This window comes from Perissodus microlepis, chromosome 20, assembly GCF_051167445.1.
Source record: "Perissodus microlepis isolate ML-2025 ecotype Zambia chromosome 20, ASM5116744v1, whole genome shotgun sequence".
In the NCBI taxonomy this organism is placed as follows: domain Eukaryota; kingdom Metazoa; phylum Chordata; class Actinopteri; order Cichliformes; family Cichlidae; genus Perissodus; species Perissodus microlepis.
This window is the reverse complement of record NC_140480.1, coordinates 12,131,371-12,143,929: the sequence shown is the minus strand read 5'-3', so window position 1 is coordinate 12,143,929 and position 12,559 is coordinate 12,131,371. Positions and strand designations below refer to the sequence as shown.

General features: G+C 38.6%; 1 long non-coding RNA gene across 5 annotated transcripts; it reads left to right on the top strand.

The window, feature by feature from the left end:
- The first annotated feature begins 1,986 nt into the window (after positions 1-1,986).
- Positions 1,987-7,662, top strand: LOC146364195 (uncharacterized). 5 transcript variants are annotated; one of them, XR_014799024.1, is made up of 5 exons: positions 1,987-2,827; positions 4,672-5,444; positions 5,935-6,091; positions 6,344-6,679; positions 6,822-7,629. It is a non-coding gene; the product is annotated as an uncharacterized LOC146364195 (long non-coding RNA). The 5 variants fall into 5 exon arrangements; XR_014799026.1 differs by lacking the exon at positions 1,987-2,827 and having other exon boundaries at positions 4,552-5,444; positions 6,344-6,452; positions 6,558-6,679; positions 6,822-7,662; XR_014799027.1 differs by lacking the exon at positions 1,987-2,827 and having other exon boundaries at positions 4,552-5,065; positions 5,220-5,444; positions 6,822-7,634.
- The last annotated feature ends 4,897 nt before the right edge of the window (positions 7,663-12,559 follow it).

Below are 12,559 nucleotides of genomic sequence, written 5' to 3'. Positions count from 1 at the left end.
ATGTAACTGTATCTGACCTGGATTTTATCACCAGTTTCAAATAAGAATCTTCTTTAAAGTCTGTCTTTCAATACAAATGAAGTTAAACTTTATCAAGGCTGATGGTAAACTGTCCCTAACAAGTCCACTTTATTGCGTGCTCATTGACTTTCTCCTATCAGAGCTGTTTAACAAGTCCACTTTATACATGCTTATTAATCTATCACGCTTATCAGTGGCTCATGGTTGCTTAAAGCCTATGTCTGAACTTGACCACAGAGCCAGAGCATCGTTCAATCTTGGCAACAGCTCCAGGATGACAAACTCCACTTTCTCTGCATCAAGACAGCTCATAACCTTTTAACAGTGTCTCTCTGTCCTCATACTTCTATATATTCTTCTGTAATAGATAACTATACGCTATCATTGTAATCAATCTACACCACAGCTCAAAAGTTTGAAGTCAATTTTCACCTGGTTTATAACCATGTGATCGGTCCACACATCAGTGTCTAAAAAAACGCTCATTTTTATCTGTGTCTATCATCAAAATTTGAGTTGATTGCAAACTCTCCCTAACAAGTTCACTTTATTGCGTGCTCATCAATCTCCTCTACAGCTCAGCTAACTGAAGTCAGTTAGAAACGTCTTTTTATCTTAAAAAAAACAAGATTCTTTTTTATATTTTGTAAATTGGTTTTGAATCCAAATAAATATAATTGCTTAAAACTTGCATTGATCACCAATTATGATTAATGTTTGATAAAACATTAGCTGGTGTATGGATGCAACAATAATGGTGGTGTGTGGATTACAACAATAATAGCGAGTGTGCAGATTATATTACCTATCCTCAGTTTATCACATTAAATCTCATCTTACTAGTGACCCAGTAGCTTTTCCAAATACAGCTGCACTAACCAACATCATTTTTTCAAGTAATATAAAAATCGTTTTTATTTATTACCTTTTTAAACATCCCATTTTTTCTTTCTAATGTCATTAAATCAAGTTTGCCCATTTTTATAAAACATTTGGACCTCCACATCTTTTTAGCGTTCAGTTATTTCCTCAGTGTCACACATGGATTAGTTTTCGTCTCTTTCAATAAGAAAGTCAAATCTTCAGACCTTAAAGCAATCTTTGTTTCTTTCAATCATCTTAATATTTTTAATCTCCTGTAATATAATTGCAGTTAACCAGAGCTTAGCTACTCTGATCTACAGTGATTTTGGGGGTTTGGATTTGTTTTTCACAGGTGCAGAGCCTTTTTCTACAAAATTATGAATAAACTGCATTTTTTAAAAGTACCATTAATCATGTAGACTGACAAGTAACTAAACATGTAACACAGTGATCAGTAGAGAAGAAAGAAAATAACCCATTTACACATTTCTAGTTCAGATCAAAATTATTGTTCTGATTAAGGAAACAGTAAATTTGGCCACGTTATTGTCCTGATCCTCCAATTTTCCCTTTTCAATGTGAAAAAATTCAACTTTTTTTTTTTTTTTTAAATAAAAGCAGATGCACACCCAGATATTTCTTACAGTAAGAATCCTCCAACAACCTTTCAAAAGAAACATTTTTTGTCTTTCCTCAATTTTGAGAGCAACTGAACCCACAAACCTGAAGCTCGAGACCCCAAACTAACCAAATGTAATGTTTCCTTAATCAGCACAGTCATTTTTAACTTTTTGTGTGTTATGTTTACTCACAGTTTTGATGCTTGCTTCTTCGACTTGATCCATGATTAGCTTTTCACCGTCGCTCTGCTGTTTTCTCTCTCCTCATGCTTCTCCTTCATGCGTCCTGTCCTCAAATATAATCCAACCTGCCTCCTTGTTTCCTCCTTGACTTGTATTAGCAAAATTTCCAGGTAAATTAAGAGAAATCCAAAAAAGTTTTCCTGTTTCAAAAGCTCTTCCAGTTGCCTGTCTTCTTGTCCTCCTTCAAATGTGCATTTTTTGACTTATGTATTTATTTGAATTCATATTGCCATGACAACATAGCACAGAGCATCATGGTAGTTTAAAGCAGGTGGTTCTGTCCTCTGCAGAAATGCTGGTGTTCCATAGTGATGTAGAAGTATGTTAATAGTCTTGAAACAGACACTCACTGATCCGGTAAGAGCAGGAATTTAACTACAAACCCTCATAGTCCCCATCAGTATTCTTCATTTTGCTCTGCAGCAATGGTCACAGTGGCTGCTTTAAGTACGTTTGCCCCATAGAAATCCACTGATGTTCAGTGAGTCCCTTTGATACATATTTAGACCTTCATAATTTTCAGGGTGCATGAGTGTTATATCTCCATCTCATCCTAAACATTTTACCAACCAACACGTTCTCACTCCCAACTCGTCAAACGTGTGACGCATGGTCAGGCTCCCTCTGCTTCACTTATTGACATGCAGGGTCCTCTCATTGAATACTATAGAGCTCCCTTAACGTTGCTTATTGACGACAAGAGATTGCCGCGGAAGAGCCTGTTGTCCGTATATTTATATATTTCCGAAATCACATTGTAGTGACGTATACTGAACACAATAAATTATATAATGTAAACAACTACCTGGAAAAACAGGTAGAACGATACTTTTGTATCGTTTATTGCATTTATGGAGGGAGTGATGTATGCTGGGTAATGGCACAGCTAGCGACTGGGTGACTTTATTCACCCGCTTCGGATGTTATCAGTCCATACAATGGGCGTTATTAGCACAAATCAGTCCCATAGATATGGGCCATCTCCTGCTAGATTGTTCAGAAGGTTGTTCTCATCCATCCAGATGGAGGATCCAGAATCCACTCTGGCTGGAATCCGGTGGATACAGCAGTGTGTACAGGTAAGACCATTTAAACAGACAGCATTTATAGAATGACTATTAAAAGTCAGCCAGTGTCAGTAATGTTAATGTGGTTATGTTAGTAATACACCGAGTGCTAATATAACAGCTTTAAGATGCATTTGTAGATATTATTACGTGTTTTACCGTCTTTATGGTGCTAGCTTAAAGTTACGGTGTAAACGTTAGCTTATATTGTAGTAAAGCTGTTACTGTTTAAACGATGTTAGCACAGAAATATTAGCTTCTGTCATGACTGATGAAGTTACTAGTTAATAAAGTTTTCAGTAAAGTGTTTAATCGCAGCCACAGATTGACAGCAAATATCTCGATTAGCTTCAGTGCATCTATAATAAATATGTGCAAGTTTCAGTGCTTCGTTTAAACTGTATGATACTTATACTGATCCAGGGTCAGTGTAAAATACAATCCTAGCTGTGTGAACAAAGCCTGGCTCCTTTAATCCTGCATGACAAACCTCAGAATGCAGGTTATTATTACTCTTTCCTGCTGGCACACCTGTCACACCTGAGAGTCAGCTAGAAACTTACAGTGACGTGGACATCATGCAAAGACTGCCAGACTCTGTAATACTGCAAATGATCAGTGACTCATGTTAACACTAAACTTTAAACGGTATCTCTGTGTCTCTCTGTGTGTGCTGAACATTTAGGATTGAGTCAGGCTGCATCAGCTGAAGCTGTTATTTGTATATATCAGTATTTTTTTCATTCAGGTGTGGGGAAAATACGTAAGACTGCAGTGAAGCGATGTACCAGATTAATCCCTGGCCAAAGGTATCGTACTTAAATCAGACTACTGATCCAGCCACATCAGCCTTTTGTGAGGTCTGTTTAAAGTAGACTAAAAATGAACTGCAGGTTCCTGAGAGGTGGACTGTGAGCACAGAAACACATGTTCATACATACAGCTGCAGCAAACTTACATTAATTTTAAATAGATTTGTTACTCTGATGTCTGTCTCTGTGTTTGTCCTCTGACAGACTGGTGACCTGTCCAGGTGTGCTCTACCTATGACTACTGGGACAGGCTCTAGCCTCTGTAAAAGAAATTTTCTGTTATTCTCATTTAAAGTATTTAAGTGCTTATGCATATGCTTAGTTGTGACACTGTTATAGACTGTTCAGTGAAAGTTTCTAAAACTAGATGAACTTACTTCAGCGTCAGCAGTTTGAGAAAACAACTCCCTTTACAGGTGCTGATAAGGCCAAGGGCACAAAACAGCATAACCATTGATCCGTTAGGTTTCATAGCGAGACACGTGAAGTGTGGTAGGATCAGTTTGTAACTTCCTCCCTCTTCCTTGGAATGCATAAAGGAGTAGGAGCACAACTTCTGTGGCAGCGCTGACATGACTGAACTGTGATGTTTGATGTGTGTTGGCGCAGTAATAAATAGCTTGATCACAGCTCTTTCTGTGTTGCAGACTTTATTTAAAAAATTCCACGACACCCCCCACCCTCCCACTGTGAACCTGAATTGAATATTCAGAAGACATTTGTTTAAATAGTTCTACAAATCTGAGCTGTTGGTGTGTCCTTGGATTGTGTGGTAATAATATTAGAGCTAGCAATCTTTCTTACTGAATCTCTACTATGAGTCATGTTACCTGAGATTAATTCTATGTTTACCTGTCAGCCTGGACAAATGTGCTGTGTGAAGGAAATTAAATTAAATCAGATCTTAACTGCATACATTTAAGGAATCTGTTCATATTTAATTGAAATATGAACCAGTGATTTTTTGATTGCTGATTCCAAGAGAGTCTTTGTGGAAATCCTGTTTGGCTTTTTGTTATTTTAATTCTCTTCTCTGTTTTCCAGAACAGTTCTCCACAGTCGCTGTCCACATGGGTCAGTGGGACCAAGAAGCACTCTGCTAATGTGTGGACTCTGACCAGCAACATCCAGCAAGACCCAGACAGCGTTTTCTATCTCCCAGCTGGAGTTTTTTGTTTGTCTGTGACTGGAGAGTCAGATTTTTGTTGAGCTTCACACTTGCAGAGGTAAGTCAGTTTGCAGAGATCCCTCCCACCCTGGCTTTTATGTCCTAGATTTCTTATCTGAAACAGTAATATTTCAGTGACTGCTGCTTATACCACAGGTTAATACACGCTACTGATCCCTGATAGGAGAATCATCAATTTTGGCAACAAAGAAGCCTGGTGGATGTTTGTTTGCAGTCTGATGATGGGACATCATGCTCTGCATCTTCAAAGTTTGCCCCCTCATTATTATTCATACCCAGTAATGTGAAGTATGCTTATATCTACTATAACTGAACCAACCTGGTGCTCTTCATTTATGGAGGCTGTTGAGTCTGAATGTTGGATGTTGTGTATCTCGTGTTCTCTGGGCTTCGTTGTCCTCAGTCTTTTTGCAGGATCAGAAAACAAAACCAGGAGGCGTGTAAATGTTTCTTCTCCATGATGTTTCTTCAAATGTTTCTTCTGGATGATGATAAGACTGTGACACGGGATGCCACCTTTGGTCTTGTGATGAAGCAAAGCTCAGGAAGAAGTGGGATTAAATGGTACCCACATGTGTGCTGCTGAGAAGGATGTACAGGGGCACCTGCAGCCAAATCCAAGCTTCAGGTTAGTTGTAGTTGCAGAACGCTATAGGACTGAGACAGCTGAGGCATCAAATGTTTGATTAAACGGATGAAAAAGAGAAGTTTTTTCCCTATAATTATCACTTCTTAAAATCTGTAGCAACTTCAAGTCTGTCAGCGTGCTGAGCATGCTCAGAATGTGACAATATATTTTTGTTCAATATTTAATTTCTTTCAGTTGCAATTGTTAAATGAAAAAAAAATAGATATATATTCTTATAATTTAGCAAACTAATTTATCAAAAAATATATATACATATATCTGTATTAGTTTTAATAAATTAATTTGACACCTGTATTGAAAATACCATATTGTATTCATACAGAATCAGTATGGTATCATTGTTTGTCTGCTCACTGATTGTTGAAACTAAGAGCTACTTTGATCTGTTTAGATCTAAAGTATCCAAAGTTGAGCTCTAATGTTTCTTCACCCCTGTGTGTGTGATATCTGATTTCCTACATGCTGGCAGAGCAGCAGTTTGTGCTCACAGATGGTGACGGTGTGGAGAGACGGTGGTGTTTCCTCAGAAGAACCAGCAGAGTCACAAAGGACACCAGTCCATCTCACCACCTTGACTTGCTGACTGATGTTCGTCTGCACTGCACAGAGGAAATCAACTGACCGAGGTTTGTCCAGTGACGTGTTATGAAATGTATATTTGTTTTATGCTTACAGATATGTTTTTCTTGACAGAGGCTCTGCAGAGGTTAGACAAAGCAGAGAAAATATGTGCTTTACATTTTACTGTGATTTATTGAGATATTTGTTGCCTGATGTTCAGCAGGAATGGAGAAATAGAATCAAAGGGAGATGTTTTTGATGTTTTTGTAATGATGTAAGTAAATCTTCAATATTATTTATTTGCTTGGTTATATTAGGAGTGTTTCTGAGTGAGGGGGAGAGGAGTCATCATCCAGTTTAAGTGACGTAGATCAGTGGATACACTTGTCTCCCCTTTAAAGGAGACAATCCAAGTCATCCTTAAATGTTAGTGCTTTCAAATACACAAACATTTTTAAAGGACAAAAATGAACATCCAACTTTGACTGTAATACAAAATAAATCTTTGCATGTGTGTTTTCAAACTCTCAGATGGGCAGGATATCAGTCTTGGACTGTCTAACCTGCCGGAGCAGCACTGAATGACCACCACACATGAGCATGTTCCTGCAACATTCAGCATCTGATCTGTCATCTGTGTGCTTCTGCTTTTGGTAAGTAGAGTTACCCAACTCCAGTAACTCTAAACACATGCCATCCATTTCTAACGGCCTGGTTACTTCCTGTCAGTTACTTTAGAAACCATGTGGTCACCTGACCTAACACTGTTTCTTCTTCTTCCCCTTAATGTTCAAGTGTCAAATGTCCAACAGCTGGAGAGGAAACTACACCAGTGTACTGGGATGTTTCAGCAACACGTGCCAGATGCTGTTCCTTCATGGTGACATCACCAGAGACAGCCCCACCCACCTAAGGACCTCGCCATTGATCATGATGATTATAATGATGACAGCGAGCGGAACTAAGACTGTAAAAATCCACGACCACAATTTTTCTTTCTAATTATTAATGAATACTGAGAGCCTCTTTCTGTGTTTTGTCTGTTTTGGGGTTGTTGTTTTTTACCTCATTTGTTACTAACAAAGTTCACCAAACTCACACAGTTTACATTCTGTATGTTTCCATCTTTACCAGCCACACTCTAACTGCATTTAAGAAAATAATCCTTAGAAATCGTCGTTTTTCTCTTTCGTAATTGATGATAATTCAGTGAATATACTGCGCTGCTTCCTTTTATTGCGTCACACATTGCTTTAAGTTTTTCAGTGTCCAGTTATTTTTTACGGCTGTTTGAATTCTCTGTATGTTTGACCCTGTAGACTGTTTGATGGACTGCTTGTCTTCCTGTTTGTTACCGCCGCCTGTTTTTGACTAAAGATTTGGATTTCTGACTTCAACACAGCCTCTGCGTGTCCTCCCTTTGTGTCCTCTTCCTCTGTGAATGTGTTGCATGTGTCACAGATTCATTTTATTAACAGTTTTCACACAGTGAGTTGCATCAGCATTCATCCACAGCACATTTCAGAAGGATTCAGATTAATACAGTGATCTTATAGTCAGAATTATCCTGACAGACTGCCACTGTAAATTATCTTTCATCAGGTAAATTTTCAAATAAAGTTCAGTATTTCAAAGCAGGAGTTATGAAGAATCATACTGGCATTAGGACTAATAATATGTACTTACAAAGTCAAAGTTTTTTAATTATGCTAGAATACTGGAAGACAATCAACTTTTAGTGTTTTCCGCATATTAATTATTCTGAAACAGAGATGGTGACCCTAACCGTACAGAAGCACACTAAACAACTGACAATCTAACAGACATCATTGGCCTGAGCTGTCATGCACAGTGAGTCTGATCCTTTGCTGTGAGAGTCTGACAAGCATGTTTCTGGTCAGTTTGGAAGAAATAATATCACAATGTTGATCTTTTTTTCCAATATTCCTTCTCTTTTACAACATAAACTGTGATCAAAGCTACTTGTGTTCACAGCATGTAATAATACTGACAGTCCAGGGCATTGTGGTCTGTTGAGCTAGGGTTAGGGTTAGCAATTCAGACATATGTAATCAATATTAAACGTCTCTGACGTGGGCCACTGTCCGCAGTGTTGGGAAATCCATACCAGGCTGGAACGAGTCAAGGTAGGTGAGCATCCATGAGAAGACACAGCAGATGCATCCTACTAATACTGACAGGACCAGGAGACTCCAGAAACCGAGCATCTTCTCTTCAGTGCCATCCTCTCCTGTCACCCTCTCTGCCCGCAGCTCTTTGAGTATGGGGTAGATAAGGGCGCAGAGAAAGCCTTATTACTAATTTGTATTATAATTCAATTTTCATGAAATATTCATATTCAGTATTGGTCCTTTTATATTATAACCACGTATCCACCCAGGCTCATGGTGGGGCAGGGCTCTGTCCTGGGATGCTTGAGTACAAGGTAATGTACACCCTGACCAGGTATCCAGTCTGTCAGAATTGTTTTCAATATTTGGTTCAAAAACATGAGTGACAACAAAAATCCAACTAGGATTCTTGCATATGATGAATGAAGTCTGTCTTTGACTGTATTGTCCAGCTGATCCATCAAACCCCCAGCAGGTGAACCTTATTCATGACATAACACGGCAACAATGTAAAAAATTAAACAGCAACAGTCTAAATGTAAAGTGCATTCTAAACTCCTCTTCAATAAATTATATGCAAAGAGTCATTCAGGACTGTAAAACGTGAACTACAGAACCCAGAGTATTCATCATTAAATCTCTGGTTGCTTCATTTTTCTATCTATCCTATATCAGATACTTTAAAGGTTAGGTTAGGTAAAGTTGCATTCTCATGGTGAGGCAAAGTGCTTTATGTGTGTGTGTGCGTGTCATGAACGGCTATAAAAGGCCTATTGTGAAGAGAAAATTGTTAGAAGGCAAAGATACTCAAACTCAGATATCTATTTACATGTACATATACATGGGCGATCCCCCATCACGGTCCAATCTGCTCTGCACCAACTGTGTGCAGAACAGATGTGACCCAGAGGAAAACCGCCCAGGGCTCTTAGCACATCCTTTATTTATACTTCAAGCAAGTTTCCAAGGAAGTAGGAGTGGCATGTTCAGAATACAAAAACATTTCCATAAAAGGAGAGACCTTTAGCTTGTCTGTTGAAACAGGAGATAGCTTGGTATGTATAGAAATTTAAACATTCCCATATAAGGAGAGAGAGAGAGAGAGAGAGACCATTAACTCAGGAGGTAGTATCGTATGTCACCGCATTCCTCTACACATCTGGTTCCACTTTCCTTTCCTGTGGTGGTTCCAACTCACAAGCTCTCCTATCTTAAATGAAGCTACAACTAAACAATAATCACAAAATTAAAAATCTTTCATCATTCCCTCCTGTTTGTAGCTGAAATTAAACAGATACATCAATGTGTTTCAGACACAGACCCTACATTGTGAGTGCTTTCGGTCTGGTCGTCATAAAATGTGTATCATTCAAATATAATCATTCATCACATTAGTTTCATACTCATCGTCTTCTCCTTCCTCCTCGTCTGGCACAGTGACATATGCAACAAGAGATTGGGATATCATTCTTGATACCATTCCTCTTACACAGGGGATAATGCATGTAGTAAAGATACAAAACATGATAAGTATTAGGCCAATAAACATCAAAACCTTAAACATCAATGTTCTCCATGAGCCGCTCATAAACCAATCCCACCAATTACTTTGTAAATTTGCCCAATCGGTTACCTGTGCCTGTTGAACGTTTCTAAGTAATTGTAGAGCATTTGTCATATTATCAGAATGCACATTGTCTGGAATATATGTACAACAAGTTATATTAAACAAAACACACAGTCCGCCCTTTTCTGCCAAGATCATGTCCAGGGCAACTCGGTGTTGCATAACAGTTATTCTCATGGCATCAATTTCCTGATTTTGTTCTTTGTTGATGCTGGTCAATGCATTTAAAAACAGCCCAAAACGATAGTCCAATAGTCAGGAAGTCGCTGTGGTTTAGGACAATTCCTAAATATTGATAACCTAGACTGGCAAAGCTTGCTGCGCATGTCACTTGAGTCATGTTCATAAGTCTGCCATATAATGTAGCATGCTGTGTTGTAGCAGGCATGTGTGAGCATATATAACAATCTTTGCCTTCTGTGCGATTATATATTTTCTATACCAGGCGTTGTTCATCCAGGGATGGATGTAGTCCTGTGTCACTTCAGTCAGGTGTGAGTTGTCATATATCCATGCCCTTCTATGCAAGTTGGCTTCTTGATCCTTTAAGTGCATCAGGGTCCATGCTGTAAGCAGCAGGGCCAAGGTGGTAAACAGAATAATCTTCATGATGACCAGACACACCGATTTACTCTGGTGAGTAGACTACAGGCGAGAAGTAGAAGGCGGGATATACCCAATCAGCCCTCCCTTCACCTGTAGATCACCAAAGAGTCGGGGTGGTGGTGTCTTTAGGTTGTGCTATCACTCACTTCCACTTTTTGCAATGGCTCTGGTGGATCCAAGAGGGCCTCTCAGCGTAAAGTTGTCTTTCTAACAGATTTATCTATTAGTTCACTTGCATCAATTCATGCATCTTTTCACTGAGGTCTGATTCAAACTATCTTACTTCTGATTCTTTCCAAAAATAATTTCACATGTAACAATTTATATATGTGTGTTTTCTATTTTTGTTTACCTCTTTGTTGTGATCTGGTGGACATCTCTAAACACCATCATGAGTTCAGGCTTCAATTTCAACCCAATTATACTCCTCTGGGCTTCACCTTCCCACTGGCCCCTGTACCCTTCTCAAAGTGTCCTTTGTTGTCTTAAATCTCCAGCAAACACAATCTGTTTCTTCTCTGTTTCTTCCTTTTAGATTAAGTCCCAGCCAGGCAAAATATCACATTCAGTGCCTTTAAACAGTTATGTCACACTGTTCTTACCAGCCTGCTGTTAATTCTTCAAGTCCACGATGTTCCGTTGGTCTTCATCAGGAGATTGACTGTCCTTTGAGCTTCTTCTCAGGATCGGGACAAGTGGGAGGTCAAGCTGTAAAATTTTAAGCCAAACTTTGGCTTGTTTTCTCCCAATTATGTTGATCTATGGTTTTGCTGCTATGCTCGAAATCCTAGGTTGAGAAAAGTCCACCTTTATTTATTTGTGACCTATATTGACACACTAAACCATACCATTAATATCATTTTCATTTCTTTTCTTAAAGCCTCCATTTGCTTCATCTGGCTAGAGTCTGTCTCTTCTGTTTTTCTCTCTGGGTGCTCACTCCCTCTATGGGCATGCAAAGGTCCTGTCACACACACACTTCCTGTTACTCTCTTTTGTGTTTCTACAGGCTAATCAAACTCATTTTGTATTTACAATCTACAAACCCTCTGTAATTCTACTAACTTTTAATCTAAAATGTAGCATCATTCACACAATAATTTCATAATCCTCTCACACACACTGCCTTTTAAATAAACTAAACTCTTTGCATTTTTATCTATTTCAGGCATTTTCTGAGTCTCTGTTTTATGGTGCCGTTAGTTCTCTCTACTAACCCTGCACTCCATAGATGATAAGCACAGTGATTTCTTATGCTGAATCCTAGTGCTTCAGAGACCTTACTGATCACATCATTGACAAAATGTGTCCCATTGTCTGATCTTATCAGAGAAGGGATACCATATGTTGGAATAAAATGATTACATAAACATTTTGCAATGGAGATTGCCTCTGCTTTTTACTGGATATATCTCTGGTCAGTTTGAAAACACATCTATGATCACTAAGGTATATTTTGATCCTTGACATTCATTCAATTCAATAAAATCCATGTGGATGGTGTGGAGAACTGGCCTCTCTTAGGTCTTAAGTTTCCTTGTGAGTTGTGTTTTTGACAGAATAGGCATGTTCTTACAAATTTTTCGCTGAAGTTTCAAAATTTATAGTGTAAAAGTGTGTATTGTTTATCTATACTATATTTCCCTCCTGTTGACACATGTATTACTTCATGTGTCACTACAGCCGCTGTCCTGTGTAACGACTCTGGTAATATTGGTTTTCCATCACAGACCATTAAGTCATCTTTCAGTTGTGCTCCACATTTCAGCCACTTGTTCTGTTCAGTGGTTGTTGCAGCTTTTTGTTCGGTTTTTAGTACGTCAAGTGGTATTTGTGGGCAGTAGTCGGATACTAGTAGCTCTGCCGATTGTTGTGCAGCCTGTTTTGCTGCTTGATCTGCAAAATTATTTCCTTTTGTGACAATAAAATTGTCTTTTTGATTTGCTGCACATTTGCAAAGTGCCAATTGTTTTGGCAAGCTGATCACTTCCAATAAGATTTTTAATAAGCTGCCGTGTTGCACGGGGTTATCCGTAGAGGTGACCATACCTCTATTATGCCAAATTTTTGCAAAGTGGTGCACTGCTGAAAAAACAAACTGGCTGTCAGTGTATATATTTATATCTTGGCCTGCGTGCAATTCATATGCACATATGACTACATACGTG